General features: G+C 47.2%; 1 protein-coding gene across 5 annotated transcripts in view; it reads left to right on the top strand.

Annotated features, from left to right (window-relative positions):
- LOC138551262 (zinc finger protein 84-like) overlaps positions 1–25260 on the top strand; it is a 121270-nt gene that overhangs the window by 71527 nt on the left and 24483 nt on the right. For all 5 annotated transcript variants that reach the window (XM_069642471.1, XM_069642472.1, XM_069642473.1 and 2 more), the window contains one exon: positions 18280–18334. The gene's annotated coding sequence lies outside the window, so the exon portion shown is untranslated. The remainder of the gene's footprint in view (positions 1–18279; positions 18335–25260) is intronic.

Below are 25260 nucleotides of genomic sequence, written 5' to 3'. Positions count from 1 at the left end.
TTGTCTGTGCATCTTGTGCTTACATTTCATCTGTACTCTTGATATCAGTTTTAGCTGACTGTGAGTGCAGTTTTGTCCCCGACTGGAGGGTGGCATGGCAGGCAAGACACGTCTTCAACTTTATATAAACACGCGGAATCAAGGAAGGAAGACTCTTTTGAAAGCCAATAGAAAAGGCTTCAAAAAGGAGAATAGATTGTATTGGGTCACCTGAAACTGGTGTTTGGCCCCCACAGTAGAATTCTGAAAGGGTCTTTCGTATACTGTTATGAAGTCTGCCTCTACTAGACGCATCTATTTTTACATTTATTTTATTTTATGATGATTTGGTTTTGTTTCCAAAACCTTTCATCTTAACTTAAAATGAGATCATTGCTTCAAATCAGTGATACTTTACCAAAATTTCACAAATGTGCAAATGTCTTTTTTGTTATCACCCAATAGACATTTTGCCCATCTGTCTTCAGGTGATAGTTGTATCGATGGTTTCATAAAGAGCGTTCTAAAAATAGATATTTTTTCTGATAGAGCTGGGCATTGCATGAAGATATGTTCTAGTGTTTCAACCACAGCTTTTTCTTTGCAGAAGCGGCAGAAGTTCAAATCGCTGGGTATTCATTTCCTCTTTCCCATAAATTCTCTCGTCGGAAGAATATTTAAACAGAGTCTTAAATAGGTATCGCTTATGTGTCTATCTGGGAACATTAGCAGATATTTTGGTAGAATGTTCACTGGTCTATTGCCAGAATTACAGTTTAAATTTGCATTGTTGATTAGTTCTTGGCTTTTTGGGGTATTCTCTGTAACATGTCCTTTGAAATATCAGCTTCAAGTTGGATTGCATAGATGTGACATTTCCATATTTCAAATACGGTTGTATTGGATCTAATGGATTCTGTGTTAAATATCCGTAGTGCTGGAATTTTTTGCTCTGTGGTTATTTTCTGAATTGATCCAGTTTCTTCCATGTTATCAGTGATTGCATAGATTGTAAGGCTAGCTCAAATCTTATTCTTGCTATGGGTAGCGATTTTGGGAGGGAGAAAACTTTCCTCCAGAAGATCCCTTCCAGTTTCTGCCAAATGTCCGGATCTAGATTCCACATTGTCTCACCTCCATATGTCAATATGGCTGTCACCTTTTGACGATAGAAGGTTACGATTGGTTTAATCGAACATTTTCAATGTCTTGTGGTTCCCATTTGAACTTCCAGCTTGTCGTAGATGGTTCAGTTATTACTAAGCTCGGGTTTTCTGTGTTTTGGTGTACGTCAGTTATATGCTTTGTCCATGCGTCTTCACAGACATCAGTTAGCATCTTCTGGAGTGTTGCATTTGGATTCAGCAAGTTCCATAAGTTTTGAGTGTTACTGTTTTTTAAGGCATGTAATATCACTTTTGCGTCGTTCTGATCTTGACTTGCTTGCTATTTTTCCTCCAATTTCTATATCTTTGTTTGAGTTGTTTGATCATGACTTGATCAATTGGAGATTCTTTTTTTTGTTGCTTAAAGGATAGTTCCGGGACTTTTTTTTTATTGTCCCTACGGGTCGGCCATGTGTTTGTAAGCATAAATCGGTAGATCGTAGGAAACTTTCCTATGGACCTTACCCGACTTTTCGCCCATTATCGCACTCGAAATCAGCCTCCATTTTGTGATAATCCTATCATTCCGCCGCATCGACCTGGCTCACCTGCCTTTGCGGCACTAAATCAAATCCCCCGCCCCTGAAACAGACTTTATCAAAACATTCATATTCCCCGCCTCTATCCGTGACGTGACTGTGCTGCGTAGGCAAACGCGCCCAGGCGTCTTCTACGCGACTCCACACAGACCCCGGAAATCAACACAGATCAGCTCACAATACAGCGCACCACAATTCGGAATATGAAACTGTACTTTGAAATCAAACCGCAAGATTGTAAATGTGGTAAAGTACATTTATTTGACATCAAATGTTTAGAGAATATTCAGCGATTTGCATTTTTATTTGCTCATGTTCCAAAAAGTTCGTATTGAGGAACGCGATGGTCCTTTGCTGTACACAGGGTCTTAGAGCATCTCACAATACAGCACCACAATTCGGAATGTGAAACCGTGGTTTAAAAGCAAACGGCAAGATTGTACATTTGGCAAAGTACGTTTATTGGACATCAAATGTTTAGAGAATATTCAGCGATTTGCATTTTTCTTTGCTCTCGATCCAAATTAGTTCGTCTTGAGGGAAGCGATGTTCGTGTGCAGTACACAGGGTGTTGGTTTACGATAAAAATAAGCTCTTCTGTCGCACTGATAATCGCATGGCTGTTCCAACAACGAGGCACTAGGCCACCACAACGGTAGGTATGTTGCATCTAACCGTTAGTACCGCGTAAGGGCATACTTGTACTTGGCGATCGTCCCATAAAATGGTCAGGGTGGTAACGTTGTTCACGCGGAGAAGCAACTGGCGGCTGTAGAAGCCGTCCGCCGGTGTCTGGTACTCGTGACACAGACAGTAGTGAATGATGTACCTAAAAACATAAAAAATGAAATTAGTCTCACCATCAGATCCTTATTAAAATTATTCATTTCATAGCGAGGACAGCGCTACTGGGTGTACACAAGTGTTTAAAGGCGTGGCGAGGCATGGAGGGGGGGGGAGTGGAGTACAAGGTAAGTAGCATAAAATAATAAATAAATAGGGCCAGCTGGTGGCAAGTGCAAGGTAAGTGCAGAACAAGTGCTGGGAAGGGGGGGCTGTAGGATACTGAGACAGTCCCCCAGTGCAGGGGTTGACAGGGAGGCAGTGCAGGTGGAGAGTGGAAGGGCCCAGGACCGAGGTCGCAGACAGTGGACCAGTTGTAGCAGGGGAGAGGGAGAGAGAAAGCAGAAGCAAAGAGGAAGGTTTTGAGGTGCTTCAGTAAAAGAAGATGGTTCTCCTCCAGATAGTGCGCGGTAGAAAACACTATGCCACATAGAACGAACAAGTACAACTGAACCCGTCTTTAAAGCCACTGTATAGTAATGAAATTGCGGTATAAACTCATCAAAAGTTACTTACATTATATTTGCATTTTCCATTGTGTCTCTGTGTAGGGCAGACCCGAAACACCACTCCTTCTTTGCCGACGTTACTTCTTCTAATGAACGTGGCTCATCGTTTCGTTTCTGAAATTTTATTCATTATCTTTTCTTAGTCTTTCAGGATGGTCCCGGCCTGTCAAGGTCAAATCACAATAGAACCTTATATTGGGTCGTGGGCCTTTCCGCCACCCGAGCAAAACATCAAAGCAGCTGACCTTCACTTTGAGCGAGCACACATTTCTAGTTAGCTCCAGTTAGTGTAAGGGCATCTTGTCTGCGTGCCTTTTTTTTTATTGTCCCTATGGGTCGGCCATGTGTTTGTAATACGGAAACATTCTATAATTTTTGTAAAAATGATTTATATTACTGTTTGGTTTAATTGCAATGGGCCTGCAACATGAGGAGACTCGAGAGAACAGACAATCGAATTACAATCATTTAAACCGTGATGTGTATTTCTCAATGAGCTCTGCTTTAGGTGGACATGGAACAGAGGCAATGTTGGGTGGCAATGCAGTTGTCCCCTGCATAGGTTCGTTCACCACTCCATGTATGTGCCTATCGAGGACATCTACGATAAGTCTCTCAATAAACTCATATTGCATATCCTCAAACACTGGTTTGATCACCCATTGTTTACTTCTTTTAGTGAAGGCCTTATTGTAGCGAAGCGTCCCTAAAGTTCCGGTCGTCCTACTTTGTTGACGGCCAACATTATGGTTATGTGCCAAGACCGCTAGAAGAGTCCGATTTATCATGCCTTCCATGCCAAAATGCAATCTTTTGGGCCTGTACTTTAGGCACATATTGTGGAACACCTCCAAATCTCCTGTGTGGCAGAATTCCGTGAGTCCCCTCAAATCTCTTGTTATAGTTTTATCAAATACAATCTTTTCAATGGCCTTGTGAGTGGGTGATGAAGGAATCAACCACTTCTTCTTCCGTGCCTCCTCTGTGGACAAATGGCCATGTTCACATTTGTGGAAATGCTCATTTGTCGACCATTGATGTACGTTGCTACAGTGCAACATTACTGACCGCCATTTTTCCAGTAGAATTTCCAACGACCCTTCACATGTTTTTGAGCTCCACCAAAGATGGTTGCTGATTGACTTGGACCACTGTGAAATACCTTGCATATCTTTTTTTTTTCCTGCAGCCGACAATTTTTTATTGATTGTTTTTGCAAGATGCCATACGTCAAATTGGTGATTTATATTTTTGTACTGTTCTCTCATTGTCTTGGCAATTGAAACGTGTCTGTCCGTGGCTATCAGGTCGATCACCATTCCCCGCGATTGTAGTTCTTGCAATGATGCTACAAAGCCAACTTTCTCCATGGCCACTGAGGATGTACTTTGTGACACCTGCACGACCACCGAACTCACAATTTTCTTACTTTCCATGTCCTGAAAGTGGTAGGTGCAGTACTTGGCTGAAAATCCTGGACTGTCGCATTGTCCATCACCGGCTAGCCTGAAGCGTTTGCCCGCGAATGTACTTTCCATTGACATTTTTTCCATTCTCCAAGCTTCGCTGATGGCTGGAAATAGATAATCGGTTTGGTATTTGTAGAACTGACTTTTCGCAATGAAATGGATTCCCACAAACTGAAAGAAATACTGTAACTTTTTAAAACTTGAACCACTAAAAAGTGCGGCCGCTGCACAAAGTAGATTGCCTGCTGGCAGTTGCCCCAGCATGGGTTGTGCAGACCATGCGAACGGATGATATTGTGTACAGGTGGCATGTATTTTAAGGTTAGTGCCTCGAATTGCACGAGTCACATTAATCAATGGCTCCCCACATACTTCCCCACCAACCCAATGCCCACATTTCATCATCATAATAATATCCATCAAACAGCTATCGAATACAATGAATTTGGCCTCTTTCCTTATACTGTCACTCTGCATCCCAGCTGGTTCGGCCTGTAACGTTGAGGACATGTCACTCGCATGAAAGGTACAATCTCTGATATCGTCTTCCGCTATGCTGAGTGATATTGATGGTGTTTCATTGTCGTCCACTTCATTCTCTTCCATTGCAACATCTGTTCCTTGTCCGGAGATGGGAGAAAAAAACAATGTCTTCAACTTTCGCGTGCTCTTATTTTTTGCGGGTGTGGATTCTGTGAATTGATCTACGACTGCATCCAAACTACCAGGAGGACATTCACTATCAATGGCTGGTGGTGGTATAGCTCCGTTGTCAATCACTTCATATTCTTCCCATTGGCACGATGCATCTCCAGTCTCAAGTCCCTGCCAAAAGGTTTGACAAGCAACATCTCTCGTTCGCTTCACTGTCTGTGTAGATCTAGTTCTTACACCCACTCGCAACTAGAGGACAGATTAGAAAAGGCATGTTCAGTTTAAACACAACTTACAGTATTGAACTATTGACAGTGAAAGACAACATAATATAGTGAACAGGACACTAACCTTCTTTTGCTTTCTTTTCTTTGAAACTTTCTTTCCTCGAACTTCAACATCTGGACGCTGTTGCTCCGACTCGTGTGTGCATGTCTCCACTTCCTCTCGCGCTGCAACGACTATACTTTCATGATAAGCACATCCATCACTCACTGAGGCTCCATCGACTCGCTGAAACATAGAACTTTCATTAGTATGTATAATAATATTGAAAACACAAAATGTACTTGGGGACCAATACCCATACGTACATCTCAATAGCAAAACACGAATGAACGCATTGTGTAGAACATTCAAACGACAATAGTTCACGCATTGTTGATCTAGTTAGATTGAACTGTCAAGATCCATACCTCGGGCTCCGCATAGACTTCCATTGATGATATTATTGAAGATGACGCTTCAGCAACTCCCTGAAACACAGTAATTGCATTAGTATGGTTTTCTATTTTGTTTAAAAGAACATAAACTTTCTGCAGGCGTCAACGGCTCATCTAAATAGACCTGCACAAATGATCAGTTGTCTAAAATAAATAATGGATATCCAAATATGATTCGATTTGCTCCATCGTTGGAAGTGTCACCACCCAGAGATCTGCATCAACTACTAGGGGTGATGTTCTTGTTGAAGAAGCTCCGTCAGCTCCCTGAAACATAGTACTTGCGTTAATAAAGAAGGAAGTATAGCGGATGTAATCACGTCATTTGATCTCGCATGATTGATCTGTCAGTATCCATACCTCGAAATGCATAAGAACATCAAGGGACGCTGTAACTGCGGTGCACACTTCTGCAAGCTGTTGCGCCGACCCGTAACTGCATGCTCCCCCTTCCTCTTGGACTAATGCTCCATCGACTCCCTGAAACATAGGACTTTCATTAGTAATGAACACAATATTGAAAAAAGAAGACACATAGGAGGGCGACGACAGAAGGACATACCAATGGCTAAAAACGAAAGAAACATTGTGTGTAACAATCACGCTACAAGAATGCAAGATCTGATGATCTCCATCGATGGAACTGTCCGGAAACGTACCTCGAGCATCTGAGTGACATCTACGGTTGTCGTCAATGCGTTGGACTCCTCAGCATCTCCCTGAAAGACAGTACTTGCATTATTTTGGATAACAATAATTATAACTGAAAACAAAGACTAGAGGACGAGTACTGTGGTGTACCATTAGGTAAAATAATTACACGATCAATTAAAACTATTGATTTACATGCCTAAAACAAGTCAGTGTCAGAATAGCTAAGTAAGATTACCCGATAGGCGCTTGAAGTGGCTGATGACTGCAATAACGACACGGATGGAGAATCTTCAGCCTTCATATTGAGTGGATACATAAATGGGGAAATTATTGTTAGCTAATGCTACACACTACCGCAATGCCGAGAGATAAATACGTAAACTTGACTCACCAGTGGAGGGATGTGGACGAATAGAGTGGGAATAGCGGTTGAGAGCAATTTTCGCCTCGCTCGCGGTGTTTTCGTCCTTATTAGCAATGATGTGGAGTACATGTCTGGGCTAAAGTGCCTGCTGCAGATGCGGTATCGATCACCCCTCTTGTCCGCAAAGACTTCTAGGACTCTACTTTCTATCTCAGAGGCTGGATATCCGCAATATCGGACCCATTCTCTTATCTGATCTATTGTCTTAGGGAAAACATGCATTATAGTACCTTCAGATTTGTTATGGGTCTTCGAAGGGCAACCGCCAATGGAACAGGCAGGCATTATGGAAAGTTCTGAAAAGTAAAGATCAACAATTCTCTATGAATACCAATGTGTTAAAACATTAAATGACACATAAAAGGTTCAATGCAAGGTCCGTTTTGGTTCTTGGAACTATACATGTTATTCACATGCGGATAAGTATTTCAATAACTTTCAAAAAATAGAAAAAGTAATTTGACTAAACTCAGAACATGTGACTAGTTCCTTGCATGTACTGTCGTGAACGAAAAGAAAACATGGATGCAATTTGATTATGCAAAATGATTATGGATGCAAAATGATTATGGTACATGGACTTACCTTGACGAACAAACAGTTAGATGCAGGGATCAGAGTAGTTTCTTGTCGTAGAACAGGGAGCAGTTCACAGGTTGCAAACTGACGAGTTTGCTCAAAGTGGTCACGGAAGTTCACAGAGACGAAGAGCAGATAACCAGCACCTTCACGGGTTGACTAGCAAAGCGCAAAGAAGTTCTCATTAGAAATATGAAGTGGGTTATAAAGAATTCGAAACAGGGGTGTGTTTGTGAATGAATGACGTGTATATGTCGTGGCATTATGCGGTCTGCAGGGGGCCGTCCAGCGTGAGGGGGGATGCTTGGCAGGAGACACGGGGTCTGGAGGTAGACATGGGAACAACAACCCATGCTCTATAGACCACTTTGAAGTGTACATGGTCTTTGGCACCTCTTGGCCTTTATCGCTCCCTGACAGCTCCACTTGCCAGCACAAGTACCCCGGTGCGAACTGCCTTTGATAGGGCGGGGGGTGGATCGGGGCGGTGGTCGTGCAGACAAGACACAGGAAGACTCGTGAATGGAGACACACTTATGTGGATTGCAGGGGGCCGTCCAGCGTGAGGGGGGATGCTTGGCAGGAGACACGGGGTCTGGAGGTAGACATGGGAACAACAACCCATGCTCTATAGACCACTTTGAAGTGTACATGGTCTTTGGCACCTCTTGGCCTTTATCGCTCCCTGACAGCTCCACTTGCCAGCACAAGTACCCCGGTGCGAACTGCCTTTGATAGGGCGGGGGGGTGGATCGGGGCGGTGGTCGTGCAGACAAGACACAGGAAGACTTGTGAATGGAGACACACTTATGTGGATTGCAGGGGGCCGTCCAGCGTGAGGGGGGATGCTTGGCAGGAGACACGGGGTCTGGAGGTAGACATGGGAACAACAACCCATGCTCTATAGACCACTTTGAAGTGTACATGGTCTTTGGCACCTCTTGGCCTTTATCGCTCCCTAACAGCTCCACTTGCCAGCACAAGTACCCCGGTGCGAACTGCCTTTGATAGGGCGGGGGGTGGATCGGGGCGGTGGTCGTGCAGACAAGACACAGGAAGACTCGTGAATGGAGACACACTTATGTGGATTGCAGGGGGCCGTCCAGCGTGAGGGGGGATGCTTGGCAGGAGACACGGGGTCTGGAGGTAGACATGGGAACAACAACCCATGCTCTATAGACCACTTTGAAGTGTACATGGTCTTTGGCACCTCTTGGCCTTTATCGCTCCCTGACAGCTCCACTTGCCAGCACAAGTACCCCGGTGCGAACTGCCTTTGATAGGGCGGGGGGGTGGATCGGGGCGGTGGTCGTGCAGACAAGACCCGTTTGCCGCAGGGCCTCACCAAGGAGAGGCCATCTAACTGAATGTAAGAGGATGGCTGCAGGATCTACTACATGGAATGCAGGGGGGTGAGTTTATAAATACCTCACCCTCCCAGGAGAATATACACTAGATTCATTTAAAAAATCAAAACAACCATTGTTAAAATATATGTTGGGCTTTATTTTAGATTTTAATTAAACATAAATAATAAACATTACACATTGTAAAGTTGAGGTTGCAGCACATCGAGGGAAAATCCGCGGTATTGTCCACTGTCACTGGGGAAATGTTGTCTAATGGCAAGTACCGCACAGGCAGGTATTACTCTCCGAACGCGGTGTCCGAGCCTCCCGTGAAGCCACCAAGTGAAGCAACGATAGGCCACCAGCCTGTACCACCTGTGAAAAAAAAAGATGCAAACTGTATTAAACTGACCAAACTTTCTTATCAATGTCGATTCAGGTAACACATGTCATTTTTCTTAGAAAAAAATTATATCTAGAAAATGCACTATATGGAACAAATTTACATGCGTTCGAATGATATGTAAATGTAATTTTATATGTGGGAGACGACCATGAAATAGTGGTGGCATCACTGACATCACAAACAGAGTATACTTACTCGTTACTCGGATTACGCGGACGAACAGTGCCGCGAAGTTCGTGCATAAGCACCATCATCATCCTCAACACGGTCCGTGAGAGGCAGGCTTCCCTGAACTCTGGCAGCTCGGTGATGCATTGCGGACTTTGCTCGCCTTCCTGCAGACTTTGCTCGCTTTCCGAAATGTAGGCCAAGCACCCGGAATTTTCACGGCAGCAGCAGTTCTCCTCCTCAGTTGGCATTAGCTCGCACCGATTGCACGTGCACCAGGTGGAGACGCCGTCCATGCGACATGGTCCAGGCTCTTCATCCGTTGACTGGTCCTCCCAACTGCCGTCCGAATCCCCATCGTTTTCGCGTGCTTGACTTTCCAGTAGTTCTTCCTCGGTGTACTCGGGCTCGTACATATACGGCATTATTGTGGCCATTGTGCGGTAAAGATAGTAAAATAATTTACAGAGATGGTACAGGTGTTCACACGGGCTACAAGCGGCGAAGGTAGCTGACCAGAGCACTGAAACGAGTCACAGAATACTCAAAGTAACACAGAGAGAGGAATGGAATCGAAAATCTGCTGCTGTGTGTTGTGAAACGGTCTGTTTATACTTATTGGGGAAAGAGGCGTCCTGCCATTTCCATGGCAACACGTCAATAGCTGAGGCGCAGCGATTGTTGACACGAGACGTGCTTGAAATGGGCAGTACGCGTCTGCTGATGTCAGGCTCAGGGGCGGGGGATTTGATTTAGTGCCGCAAAGGCAGGTGAGCCAGGTCGATGCGGCGGAATGATAGGATTATCACAAAATGGAGGCTGATTTCGAGTGCGATAATGGGCGAAAAGTCGGGTAAGGTCCATAGGAAAGTTTCCTACGATCTACCGATTTATGCTTACAAACACATGGCCGACCCGTAGGGACAATAAAAAAAAAGTCCCGGAACTATCCTTTAATGCTTCATCGTAACTCCAGTTTTTTCCTCCTTATAGCCTCATTATAGGCATGTCGATGGAATTTGCTGGTGCCCTGAGATGCCATTGTCATGGCTCTGTATGGTTGCAAGAACCAGGTATAATTCAGTTTTTCTTTATTATCAAGATCGTTAGAATCAAACAATAAGTCCTGGAAGTTTTACTAATGCGTGTCGTGGTATTCTCAATCTGTCCGACCCGGTGTTAAGCATTAATTCAGGAAGTAGTATTTGATCATTTGCTCGATTGTCCATTCATTCGACAAGATCTCTTGATCGCTTTTGGATGTTTTGACATTTCCTGTTTTAGTTATTTTAGTATGAAGATCGGCTGACATATATATATATGTGTAGTCGATCGTAGCTGATTTGCCACAAGTCCATGTAATACTTGGAAGGTTAGTATCGTTATCATTCATGATGACTCTTTTTAGCGCTCTCAAGGCGATTTCTTTGCACTATATCTGAGCTCTTGGTGATAACATGTGCTGATCTAGAACAAATCCTTTCTTGTCATAAAAATGGATATTTAGATCACCACGTAGGATAAAGTTTATGCCTGGGTACGATACTGCCACTTTATCGATTGCTGAGCATACCAGATATATGGGCCTCATTACAACCCAGGCGTTAAGGGGTTAACGTCGCCGTAAAAGGTGGCGGCGCCGTTAACCCCTTAACACCTAATTACGAGGTCCCTTTGCGGGTCCCGATCTTAATGGCTGGTTTTACCAGCCGTTCAGGAAGGGACCCGCAAAGGAACCTTGGAGGTAATTACGGTACCGCAATTTGCGGTACTGTAATTACTGCCTTCCCATTGAGCCCTATGGGGCAAAAATGGGAATGGGGAAAGGCCAATGGTGAATGGGGAATTACCGCCCCACCAACGTTGGAATGGGGCGGTCATTCTGCCATTCACCATGGCGGATTCTGGCGTCAACCATGGGGCTAATAGCACCATGGTTAACGCCCGGGTTGTAATGAGGCCCTATGTATTTTTGATCTGCGATGGCAATGGGGTTCCAGTAGAGGTTTATTAATGCAATGGTTTCTTTTAATAACTGCTCGTTGTAGGTGGATACCGCCAGGTTAATAGGTTTTATTTGCCTTAGGATAGAAAGTTGAATTCCAGCCTGAATATTCTGAGATCCTATTAATTCTAAGTTTATCCCTGTTTTAAATAGGGTTAGTAAACCTGCAGATGGGCGTCCTCTCGCTTTTTTCCTTGCTGGATTCATGATAGTAATGTAGCCATTGCATATTGGCTGCTCGTGGATCTATGATTCCTGAATACAGATGATATCATAGGCTTTTAGATCTTGATTAGGTTGATTAAATAAATGTCAATTTCCACAAGTATTCCACGTGCACAGCGATAGTGTTTTTTTTTTGGTTTTGTGTTAATGGTTAGTAATCTTGTGACTGATCTAGATCTCTCGAAAAAAAAAGTGCTTTGTATATTCTGTTCTAGATCTATACCTATATGTTTATCTTTGGCTTTGTTCGTCTGTTCTTGTCTTGAGTTCAGGGTTACTATCATCAAGTTCCCTAGGAGAATGTGACTCTGGTTGGCGTAGAGTTGGGACTTGTTGAAATCTTTGTGTACCTCTTTGAGTATTTCGCCTATCTGTATTGTGAAGCCTTGATGGTGAAGATCTTTCGTATTATTGAGAATTAGATGTTGAGTATCTCTGGATTCAAGATTGATTTGAATTCTATCTAATCTTGCATCATCTACGAGCTCAACTGTATGTATGTCTTTTGACCGATGTTTGCCAAGTTCAGAATTACTTCAAATAACCGGAGTAAGTTTGTCCTATTTAATATCAGATCATCTTTTCCGTGTTTTGTCCGATCGATCAGCAAGGTAAAGTTTTTCGGTTGAAGCAGTGTACGTGGATTGATAAAGTTTGGTACACGTAAGATACAGCTTGGAGTGGAAGAACTTGAATTCATCGTCATAGTAGAGTCGCTAATGTAGGATACACTGAGATTGTTCTCAAAGTTCTGTGACTTAAATGTTCAACTTGAGATCTCTTGACAAGACAATTCCATCTGCGAGATTCCAGACGGTTGAGAATCTCTGTATTGATCTAGAACTATTAATGATGAGTCAGTAGGCTGAACTTGTGCTCCTTCCGAAGGCTCTATGATGTCTTCCAAATGTTGTGAACGTTCCAGGAGCATCTGTAGTTGCACTTCTTCCTCACTCGTTGATGGCAGTAGTTCTTTAGGTTGAGTCGTAGATTTCGTAGGTTGTACTTGTTCGTTCTTCGTACATAATTGAATTGGACTACCCTACCTAAAGAATGGGTTATCCCACCACTTGAAAAGAAAGATATCCCTGACTCCATATATAACTCAAGCCAAGGTGTCTCCAAACAACCCTTATTGAATGCTGCCCTTCAATTAACCCAAATTGCTGCGGACCAATCACATGTCCCCTTAAATAGAACTGCAATATTGAAATTATTCCACAAATGAGTTCCTCTTCGTGTAATCACATCCGACGATATCTATCTTGTCAACCAAATTGAATTAGAAAATGACGCTACGTTAACCTATGTACTTGGGTGTGAGGCTAACTTACTCAAACTTGGCTACATTGCTCAATTGGTTGAGATCCCAGTCACCAAGCGACCAACTAGCAAAATATCCCCTGTTGCAAAACTTCCATCTAAGCAACATGAATCAACTATTGTGATTGCATCAAGTGGATCAAAACCAAATTGTCTGAGCATGACTCAAAAACCAGTAAAGGCAAACTCAACTACCAAGGATTCTGGGTCCCCTGAGTCTGTCCCTGAGGGCTACTGGCAGTGGTTGCCTTTGTCCGTCAGGGACCACTACACTGGGACTAGAGAATGACCTACATCTTTAGCATTTCTCTGCTCCTGGAATACTCAAGGTCACTCCCATATGTTTGATGTTGATGGACTCATAAGCAATATTGATATGTTCCAAATAGTAGCCCTCCAAGAAACATGGCTCACTGGAGAGATCCAAATTGACAACCGTTGCACCGTTCATTCACTTGCAACTAAGGGACCCTTGGGCCGCCCGAAAGGTGGGCTGCTCATATCCGTATCAAGTCCCTGGACCATACAAAAACTATGTACCTCAACCTCAAACATACTAATAGCTAGGATTAAAAATGATGATGCAACTTTCATTATAATAAACATTTATGACCCTCCCAAAACGTCTCAGATCACACAGAACCTGAAGGTAGTTGAGGTTGTGGTTAAGGATTATTCCCACAATATTCCTATATGGGTTCTGGGGGACTTTAATGCGAAAATTGCTGAAACTATCCCAGTCATTCAAATAGTCGCCGATGCCCAGAAATCAAATCCTATAAGACAAGACTCCAACACTCAAGGAAAAAAGTGGCATAGACTATTTCAAACCCACAACCTAATTAGTTTGAATGGTTCTACTGTGAGTGATCCCCATATGGCTCCAACGCGTGTAGAAGGCTCTGCGGCCAGCACCATTGATTAAATTTTTTCAAACATGTTAGGACTACCTTTCATTAGAGATATGGGTGTGGTGTGTCACGAGGAAAGTGATCATCTGCCTTTATGTCTGCTATTTGATGTCAAACAAACAACTCACACACTGCCATCTATTGATAAGAATGGTCACATCCACTTGAATGAAGGCCTCAATCGCATTCTAAAGAAACGCCATAATATAGCTCAAGCGAACATAATGGCTCAAACTCTGTTACTTCCCTTCATTAAATTGTATTCTTCTCGAGTGGACCTGTATGATCAATTAATTGAGCACTACTCGGAAACCATGACTAATATACAAAGCTCCACATTAGAACAACGTTCCTACAAATCAGTCATGGAGAGAGTTAACTTAGCACAACCTGTATGTAATAACAACGACAAGGCTATACAGCTGGCAAAAAGGCAACTATGGGCCAAAATTAAAATGGTGGTTCATTCCAACACCTGGCTGCCAAATGAGCTATCTATTACTGAACAAATCCGCCAGCTAAAAAAATACTATAAACGGTGGTTAACATCACATAAAAAAGAGCTTGGGATAACACTGGCAAAAGATCGCAAGACTATCCCTATCTGGTGATGGTAATGCGATATGGCACCTCCTTTCCAAAAAGAAGCAAAGAGATCTAACAATAAACTGTATCAATGAAGCATCATGGGCAGACCACATAGCCAAGACCCTAGCCAGCATTGAGACTGTCAATACGGCCCTTGATATCCCGAATTCTATTTGGGAATGCAAGGCTTTCGTATTAGACATCATTACCATCATTGAAAAACTAAAATCCTCTTGTGCGGCTGGCCCCGATGGGATATCCAATCTAGTATTAAAAAGTGATCCCCCATTATGGGGTGCTGCATTGCACTTACTTTTCAGCCATATCTGCATCCATGGAACTCTACCCAAATCCTGGAAAACTTGCAACATACTAACGGTTTACAGGAAGGGAGCATGGGATATTCCTGCCAACTTTAGAATGCTTGCAATGTTAGACTCAACATCCAAAGTTTTCACCAAAGTGTTACTCCATGAACTAAACGCATGGATCGATACATTCAAGATCTTACCTCCCAACCAGATTGGATTTAGATCCAAATCCAGCACCCTCCACAATTTGCTCATATTAACATCAGCTTTTGAACATTCCTGGGAGCGGCGGAACTTGGATGTTTATTGTGCCTTCATAGAGTTCTAAGTGCGGAAAAGCTTTTTAAGTGTTTGTCACAATGTTTTATGATTCCCAGCTTGTACCTGGAATGAATTCTTTTTAATTGTTTTATATGAAATGTTATACAAAGCTTTTGCTGTAAGTATATCAAATAAACTTATCAACTTAATTGAATTGGACATATCATTTCTTTAATGTTCTGCAAGGGTTTTGTGGTAGTAAGATTTCTTAAAAAAAGATTACGATCCATTTTTTCTTCCTTTTGATAGTTTTTTGATGTGTATCTTTGTAATATCAATTTCGTCTTTGTGATTTTGATTGAATATTCGAAAATGTTCCTGCACAGTCTGAATAACTGGTTGTGAATGCTTGCTGTTGGAAGTTGAGGCAGGCTATGGTGGCGGTGCAGTGTTTGCATTTGATTGTTGTGAGGAAGTAGCTTCATCATCCAAATCAATTACATTTCTCGTTGGAGGTTGAGTTAGACTCGCCATTCGTTCATTTGAGTCTGAGTTGTCTTCATTAGTTGGAATCCGTATTTCCGTTTCAAGTTTATTTCGCTCTTTGCTTTTAGTTATGGTTAAAGTGACATCAAGTTAATGAGAGCTTAGGTCAGATCCTGTTTTTCCATCCTCTCGCTCCTGGCAATGTCGGCAAGTCAATCTTTCCACCTTGCGGAGTCTTCGGCTTCTCTCTTTAAACATTCTTGTAGTGATTCTATAAAGATCTCAATCTGAATTTGTTTGTTAAGTATCATCAACATTACTTGCTCTTTGCTTGTGTCAACATTCGCTTCTTGGAGTTTGATGAATGGAATCATGGATTGTGAGGTGATCACTATTAACATGTTTTGTAAGTCAAGCATGGTTGTTGGAATAGCCTCCGTAGTTGGTACACCATTTTCTGCACAAGAGCATTTCGCATGACATTGGTCGAGGTCTATCGAGTTATCTGGCGCTGCAGTTCTCGGTTCCTCTTTGCTTTGGAATTTTTGCAGATGATCTTTGTGGAGAGAAATGATTTAAAAATTCAGTTGGTCTATCTTGAAGATGTCGAGACAAGACTCCAAATGTTATAGATTCAAGGGTTGGAGGAGATTTTCTTTTTATTTCTCCTGTTTTCGACCCTCTGTAGAGTTGCTTCTCTTTACTTTTTATTCATCAATATACCGAAACCGCTCTGCTTTATTCCTGATTCTCCATTAATGCTTCAATTTCTTGTATGTCTAAGGAAAGATGGGTCATTCGTGGGGTATGTTGGATGGCAGCCGAATGAGACAATGCTTCAGATTGGCTTCGGTTTTTATGTATAGACTGTCATCTTCTTTTTGCAAGTAGAGCTTTGTCTTTCTGCGATATACTAGTTGTCGAAGTCTGATGAGAATATATCATGGGGTTATACAATTTAACATTGTCTATGGAAGTTATCTTCATCAATGGCGTGATCGGACTTAGGATCATTTTCTGTCGTTCAGAGAGAGACATATTGAGGCTTTGGTCAACTTGTACTACAGTCTGAAAATGTGGATCTTCAGTCGAAAATTTTAGGTGATTAGCAGGGGATTTCTTCTCTTTGCCTTGGATAATATCTGTATCTGCTTCTTCATGATTGGTTAGTTGTTTGGTGGTCGAAGCAGCTAGTTTCACTTCAAGTCTCCCTTCAGATGTGTTTTCCGAATTAGCATCAGAGATTTAATTTTTTTCTTGGAAGTGCGTATTCGCCTTCTTTTTAACGGGACAGTTCTGGTGATTCGTTTACTTGTCTAGGTTCGGCAACGATGGCCGTTTGTATAGAGCTAATCATCGTCTGATTTTGCAGAGTGTGCCCACTTTTGCAAGGAAGTCACCATAGTTAAATGAGTCTTTGAGCGATGTCTTGTTTGCGGCCCCTCTTGAAAATATACTCGGCCTCATTACACGGTAGGCGGAGAACCATGGCGCTATTAGCGCCATGGTTCATGCCGGTAAAATACCGGCACCGCCTTGGTGGAAAGGGGAATTATCGCCCCATTCCAAGGTTGGCGGGGCGGGAATTCCCCCTTCCACCATTGCCCTTCCCCATTCCCATTTTTGCCCCATAGGGCTCTATGGGAATGGGGAAGGCGCTAATTACAGTACCGCAAATTGCGGTACCATAAGTAGCTCCACTGGTCCCTTTGCGGGTTGGTTTTTAACGCTTGCAAAAAGCAGGCGTTAAATTCCCCAACCCACATATGGACCTCGTAGTAAGGCGTTAAGGATTTACCGGTACCGGTACCGGTACCGGTAAACCCTTACCGCCTACCGTGTAATGAGGCCCACTGTCTTTTCTTGTGTTTTCGTCTTTACCATCACGATGAGTTTGTGTGTACAGCCAGATATGTCACGTCCGGTGGTAAGCACTCGTAAGTCTTAGCAGTGAGGTTAGGAGAGACTTCTCTCTAACACTATAACTGCGAGGTAGAGACCTAGAATGCATAAAGCTACAGGCCTCCAGGTTGGACTGTTTTACTTGTTGACAGGGTCAAAGGCATACGCCCGCAGTCCCCTGCAGAGAGTGTCATTGGAAGTCGCGGTCAGGACCTTGACAGTACAATCACTGCCAGAGTGAGAGTGAGGAGCCTGTGACTCTGAAAAGTAGGTTCCGAATAATATGGGGATTAAAGGGCGTACAGTGTTATTCGGTGATACTGAGTCCAGTTGGTTCAACTCGATAGAGTCCCAGTTAGTTAGAGGCAGTTCTCTTAGGGCTCGGGATCACTTAAAATAGTTGCTTAACGTGTGTAACATTTCCTCCCAGTATGAAATTCAATATGAAGGGAGGGTTGTCGAGGTTCCAGTGAGGGTGTGACATACAGTGGTTGGGATAGACAGGGTCTACTCGTAATGAGCCATCCGACCTGTCATGGCACAGTGCCAAGACGCCAAACAGCGAAACAGCAGACAGAGCCGTTTCGCTGCAGGGCTTACGCCGCAAGGGCGCTCGGGAGTTTTTTGTAGTCAGCTGTGCTGGCGCCGTACAAAGCACGTTGCGAGGATTCTTAAAGGAGCAATGTTAATTCCTCTCATGTCAGTATTTCAAATGTGAAGATAAGAGTAAGACACTGACACAGACGTAAGTTTTCAACAAACAACTTTATTAACTAATTTAATTTACCTTTCTTTTCCCATTAAAGGATACGTGTTGTTGGAGTATTTACAAGATCCCACTGGAGAACCTTCTTTGCCTTGGTAAGTATTATTCTGATATTATTCTCGTTTTCCCTTCTTCTCTTTTCTTATTTCATAGTCTCTTATTAATCCTCTCTTGTTGGAACATATTATTGTCTAAGGCTCATCTTTTCTATATTCAGCCCTGATACTCGACTCTGTGTTCCATTCTTGCTTAGATTAATGGTTTTCAATAGCTTCACCAGAAATGAGGGTATATTTAGTACAAATAAATGTTATTTCATGGTGACCCCTGTTTAAAGTTCTCTATCAGTCATTGGGCCTCATTACACGGACGGCGGTGGACCAAGGTGCTTTTAGCACCTTGGTCCATGCCGGTAAAATACTGGCACCGCCTTGGTGGAAAGGGGAATTACAGCCCTATTCCAAGGTTGGTGGGGCGGTAATTCCCCCTTCCCCCATTGCCCTTCCCCATTCCCATTTTTGTCCCATAGGGCATAATTGGAATGGGGAAGGTGCTAATTACGGCACCGCAAATTGCGGTACCGTAATTAGCTCCCTGGTCCCTTTGCGGGTTGGTTTTTAACGCCTGCAAAAAGCAGGCGTTAAATTCTCCAACCCACAAAGGGACCTCGTAGTAAGGCGGTAAGGGTTAACGGTCACCGGTACCATTAACGGTGACTGTTAACCCTTACCGCCGTCCGTGTAATGAGGCCCATTCTCTTCAACTATGGGCCTCATCACGAGTCTGGCGGTAACCCTTAAAAGCAGCGGTAGCGCTATTACCGCCACATTTAAGGGTCCGCCAGATCATTGCTTTGATGGATTTCCCCCCAGCTGGGGGGAAATCTGCGGCAAAATTGCCGATTTTCAGCACGATCACCGCCGGCAGGAAATCTGCCGGTGGTAATAGCGCAAATTTCCCCCATTGGGCCCAATGGGGAATGAGGAATTCACGAATGGGCCCATTGGGGAATGGGCAATAACCCTTCTGCCAAACCTGTGATCCGGCGCTGATAGCGCCGGGGTGTTTGGCGGTAGGGCTATTAGCGCCAGCGCTAATACCGCCGGCATTATCGCCCAACTCGTGATGAGGCCCTATGTTTTTTAAAATAAAATATTCAGCACTTCTAGTAAGTTTGACAACGTTACGGGCCACGGGGTATTTCACGTACCATTTATAAACAGCAGCTTTGCCCGTATCAGACTCTTGTAACAAAACGCTTACGATCAGCGTTATGGTTTTGTTGAGGCCGGAGTTCCATTAGCGGCTCCTCCCTTTTTGGGGGTCCACCTCCTCTGAAATGCGTCTTTCGGCATTCTTGGGCCTTCTTCCTCTTAGGGGCGGTGACTTCACCCCGATTGGTCGATGTAGGCCACAGCTGTTTTCCAGCTGACGGACTCTGTTTACTGACGCTGGGACGGCGGGCACACCCTCACAGAGCCATCGCTGAAGGTGCCGCTCCAGCTACGAATGCTTCAGGCTTATCTCGACTGCAACTCACTCATAAGCTAGCTGTTATTCACTTTCCCTACAGCTTCTTAAGCGCAACAGCGCAACGTTTTTATTTGTAACCACAGGTATATATCTTCAGTCTCGTAACTTTTTTTAATACGCCCACTCGTAACGGATGTTTTCAAGCTCTTCTCCTTCAGTCTCCTAGCAACAGAACAGACAACACAGATTCAATTAGAAAAAAGGTCTTTACTTCTCTAGAGCGTTTCTCATTGGAAGAATATGCTGTCAATCAATCCTCCCAGTACTGCCTTCTCACTCTTAATCCTTGTATTGTCAGAGTCTGCTTTCATCACAGAACTGTAACACTCTCCCTCTGAAGCACTTCAGGCAAAATGTCAATGAAAAAGATCCTCTTTATGTAGATAGCGCTAGGAGTGCTTTGTAGCAGTATATGTAGAATAAACACTGCGAAACAGCAGACAAAGCCCTTTTGCAGCAGGGCATACTAGACACATCAAAATGCAATACCATAGGACGGACGGACGGAGACTGACGGACGGTCAGGTGGACGGATGAGGCTTGCGCTTCCTTGGGCATCTAACTATGCATACTATTCCCACATAATACATCTTATCCCACCATTTCATGCCATATGGGTCACAACAAACTTCATGAAATGTTCAACTGATGGTGACATAGGAGTTATCTACCTTTCAGATTATGGACCTTTGGGAATATGCTGAGCAAACTCACCTAGAGTGGAGGTATGGGGGGGGTCTCTCCACATTTACAGGCCGATTCATGGAATAATTAGCGCGGCGCAAGTGGGCAAAAACGTGCGAATCGCAGTGGAATAGCGAAAATCGCAGTGCAATTGCGAAAATCGCACGAAAAGCAGCGCACGTTGATTCATGGAAGGCCGTGTGCGAGAAAACCAGCGGATGTGCGATAAAAAAGTGCGCGGCGCACGTTGGCGCACAGGCCATCTAACAGCGTGCGCCAGGTCACAGCGAAAATCGCACAGGCCACAGCGAAATTCGCACATAGCGCGGCGCACGCAACAAAAGTAGGCGGAACACGGGCGTAACACTCGGAATGGGGAACAACTTGCCAAAACGTGGGCGTCACGGGGGAAGTACAGGGCACAAGTGCGCGGAACGCCCACACGCTCGCCTACAACACGTATTCATGGAATAGAATAGGGCAAAAAAGCGCACGCTCAAACCAGCGCACAGGCACAAACACGACCGCCACAAGAAAGCAGGCGGTAGCGTCTCTGCGGCTGTAAGAAATGTGCGCCAAAAGGTGCGCCAACAAATAGCACCTATATACTGCCATGATGAATGTCCCATACTGTGGCCCTCCAGGAAAAAGGACGTGCAAAGGGGTACCCACAAACACGGACACCCGCTGACAAAAAATACGTGTGCGTGTATACCGGGGTGCGCGGGAAGTCTAACACGCGATTTCAGCAGGGTACGTGCATTACAGGGGTTCGCGTGAGGTTCCTCACGCGATCGGGCCTGGGGGAGCGGGCTACGTGTATTACAGGGGTTCGCGTGAAGTTCCTCACGCGATCGGGCCTGGGGGAGCGTGCTACGTGTATATCAGGGGTTCGCGTGAAGTTTCACACGCGATCGGGCCTGGGGGAGCGGGCTACGTGTATTACAGGGGTTCGCGTGAAGTTCCTCACGCGATCGGGCCTGGGGGAGCGGGCTACGTGTATATCAGGGGTTCGCGTGAAGTTTCACACGCGATCGGGCCTGGGGGAGCGGGCTACGTGTATTACAGGGGTTCGCGTGAAGTTCCTCACGCGATCGGGCCTGGGGTAGCGGGCTACGTGTATTACAGGGGTTCGCGTGAAGTTCCTCACGCGATCGGGCCTGGGGGAGCGGGCTACGTGTATTCCAGGGGTGCGCGGGAAGTTCCACACGCGAATAGCCTGGGGGCGCGTGTATTTCATGGGTGCGCGGGAAGTTCCACACGCGAATAGCCTGGGCGTGTGTATTTCAGGGGTGCGCGGGAAGTTCCACACACGAATAGCCTGGGCGCGTGTATTTCAGGGGTGCGCGGGAATTTCCACACGCGACTAGCCTGGGCGCGTGTATTTCAGGGGTGCGCGGGAAGTTCCACACGCGAATAGCCTGGGCGCGTGTATTTCAGGGGTGCGCGGGAAGTTCCACACGCGAATAGGCTGGGCGCGTGTATTTCAGGGGTGCGCGGGAAGTTCCTCACGCGATCGGGCCTGGGGTAGCGGTCTACGTGTATATCAGGGGTTCGCGTGAAGTTCCTCACGCGATCGGGCCTGGGGGAGCGTGCTACGTGTATATCAGGGGTTCGCGTGAAGTTTCACACGCGATCGGGCCTGGGGGAGCGGGCTACGTGTATTACAGGGGTTCGCGTGAAGTTCCTCACGCGATCAGGCCTGGGGTATCGGGCTACGTGTATATCAGGGGTTCGCGTGAAGTTCCTCACGCGATCGGGCCCGGGGGAGCGTGCTACATGTATATCAGGGGTTCGCGTGAAGTTTCACACGCGATTGGGCCTGGGGGAGCGGGCTACGTGTATTACAGGGGTTCGCGTGAAGTTCCTCACGCGATCGGGCCTGGGGGAGCGGGCTACGTGTATATCAGGGGTTCGCGTGAAGTTTCACACGCGATCGGGCCTGGGGGAGCGGGCTACGTGTATTACAGGGGTTCGCGTGAAGTTCCTCACGCGATCGGGCCTGGGGTAGCGGGCTACGTGTATTACAGGGGTTCGCGTGAAGTTCCTCACGCGATCGGGCCTGGGGGAGCGGGCTACGTGTATTCCAGGGGTGCGCGGGAAGTTCCACACGCGAATAGCCTGGGGGCGCGTGTATTCCAGGGGTGCGCGGGAAGTTCCACACGCGAATAGCCTGGGCGCGTGTATTTCAGGGGTGCGCGGGAAGTTCCACACGCGAATAGGCTGGGCGCGTGTATTTCAGGGGTGCGCGGGAAGTTCCACACGCGAATAGCCTGGGGGCGCGTGTATTCCAGGGGTGCGCGGGAAGTTCCACACGCGAATAGCCTGGGCGCGTGTATTTCAGGGGTGCGCGGGAAGTTCCACACGCGATCGGGCCTGGGGGAGCGGGCTACGTGTATTACAGGGGTTCGCGTGAAGTTCCTCACGCGATCGGGCCTGGGGTAGCGGGCTATGTGTATTACAGGGGTTCGCGTGAAGTTCCTCACGCGATCGGGCCTGGGGGAGTGGGCTACGTGTATTCCAGGGGTGCGCGGGAAGTTCCACACGCGAATAGCCTGGGGGCGCGTGTATTCCAGGGGTGCACGGGAAGTTCCACACGCAAATAGCCTGGGCGCGTGTATTTCAGGGGTGCGCGGGAAGTTCCACACGCGAATAGGCTGGGCGCGTGTATTTCAGGGGTGCGCGAGAAGTTCCACACGCGAATAGCCCAGGGGCGCGTGTATTTCAGGGGTGCGCGGGAAGTTCCACACGCGAATAGCCTGGGCGCGTGTATTTCAGGGGTGCGCGGGAAGTTCCACACGCGAATAGCCTGGGCGTGTGTATTTCAGGGGTGCGCGGGAAGTTCCACACGCGAATAGCCTGGGCGCGTGTATTTCAGGGGTGCGCGGGAATTTCCACACACGAATAGCCTGGGCGCGTGTATTTCAGGGGTGCGCGGGAAGTTCCACACGCGAATAGCCTGGGCGCGTGTATTTCAGGGGTGCGCGGGAAGTTCCACACGCGAATAGGCTGGGCGCGTGTATTTCAGGGGTGCGCGGGAAGTTCCACACGCGAATAGCCTGGGGGCGCGTGTATTCCAGGGGTGCGCGGGAAGTTCCACACGCGAATAGCCTGGGCGCGTGTATTTCAGGGGTGCGCGGGAAGTTCCACATGTGATTTGACAGTGTGGGTCCTCCCAGGTGTACCCTGTACACCCTCCACGGCCCCTGCAGGCAGCCCACACCACAGGGGACTACCCTGCATCCCTGGTCATGTCCCGCAGGCAGCCCACCCACCATGGGCATGCCCCCCAGCAAAGGCACATGTCTCCTTGAACTAATGACCACCAACTCATGTCCCCTTGCACCCCCACCCCCCAGCACTGTGGGGCACCTGCCAGCAGGCCCCCACCCATGTCCAACTCATGTCCCCCACCACCCCCACCCCCCAGCACTGTGGGGCACCTGCCAGCAGGCCCCCACCCATGTCCAACTCATGTCTCCCACCACCCCCACCCCCCAGCCACCAGGGTCACCCTCCACCAGGCCCCCACTCATGTCTCCCACCACCCCCACCCCCTAGCCACCAGGGGCACCCTCCACCAGGCCCCCACTCATGTCTCCCATCACCCCCACACCCCAGCAGTGCAGGGTCACCCTCCACCAGGCCCCCACTCATGTCTCCCACCACCCCCACCCCCCAGCCACCAGGGTCACCCTCCACCAGGCCCCCACTCATGTCTCCCACCACCCCCACCCCCCAGCCACCAGGGGCACCCTCCACCAGGCCCCCACTCATGTCTCCCATCACCCCCACCCCCCACCCCCCAGCCACCAGGGTCACCCTCCACCAGGCCCCCACTCATGTCTCCCACCACCCCCACCCCCCAGCCACCAGGGGCACCCTCCACCAGGCCCCCACTCAGGTCACCCACCACCCCCACACCCCAGCAGTGCAGGGGCACCCTCCACCAGGCCCCCACTCATGTCACCCACCACCCCCACCCCCCAGCTACCAGAGGCACCCTCCACCAGGCCCCCACTCAGGTCACCCACCACCCCCACACCCCAGCAGTGCAGGGGCACCCTCCACCAGGCCCCCACTCATGTCACCCACCACCCCCACACCCCAGCAGTGCAGGGGCACCCTCCACCAGGCCCCCACTCATGTCTTCCATCACCCCCACACCCCAGCAGTGCAGGGTCACCCTCCACCAGGCCCCCACTCATGTCTCCCACCACCCCCAGCCACCAGGGGCACCCTCCACCAGGCCCCCACTCATGTCACCCACCACCCCCACACCCCAGCAGTGCAGGGGCACCCTCCACCAGGCCCCGACTCATGTCTCCCACCACCCCCACACCCCAGCAGTGCAGGGTCACCCTCCACCAGGCCCCCACTCATGTCTCCCACCACCCCCACACCCCAGCAGTGCAGGGTCACCCTCCACCAGGCCCCCACTCATGTCTCCCACCACCCCCACACCCCAGCAGTGCAGGGGCAGCCTCCACCAGGCCCCCACTCATGTCTCCCATCACCCCCACACCCCAGCCACCAGGGTCACCCTCCACCAGGCCCCCACTCATGTCACCCACCACCCCCACACCCCAGCAGTGCAGGGTCACCCTCCACCAGGCCCCCACTCATGTCTCCCACCACCCCCACACCCCAGCAGTGCAGGGTCACCCTCCACCAGGCCCCCACTCATGTCTCCCACCACCCCCACACCCCAGCAGTGCAGGGTCACCCTCCACCAGGCCCCCACTCATGTCACCCACCACCCCCACACCCCAGCAGTGCAGGGGCACCCTCCACCAGGCCCCCA

This window comes from Ambystoma mexicanum, chromosome 1q (assembly GCF_040938575.1).
Source record: "Ambystoma mexicanum isolate Mex_15411 chromosome 1q, UKY_AmexF1_1, whole genome shotgun sequence".
Taxonomy (NCBI): Eukaryota; Metazoa; Chordata; class Amphibia; order Caudata; family Ambystomatidae; genus Ambystoma; species Ambystoma mexicanum.
This window is presented reverse-complemented; position numbering and strand designations above follow the sequence as displayed.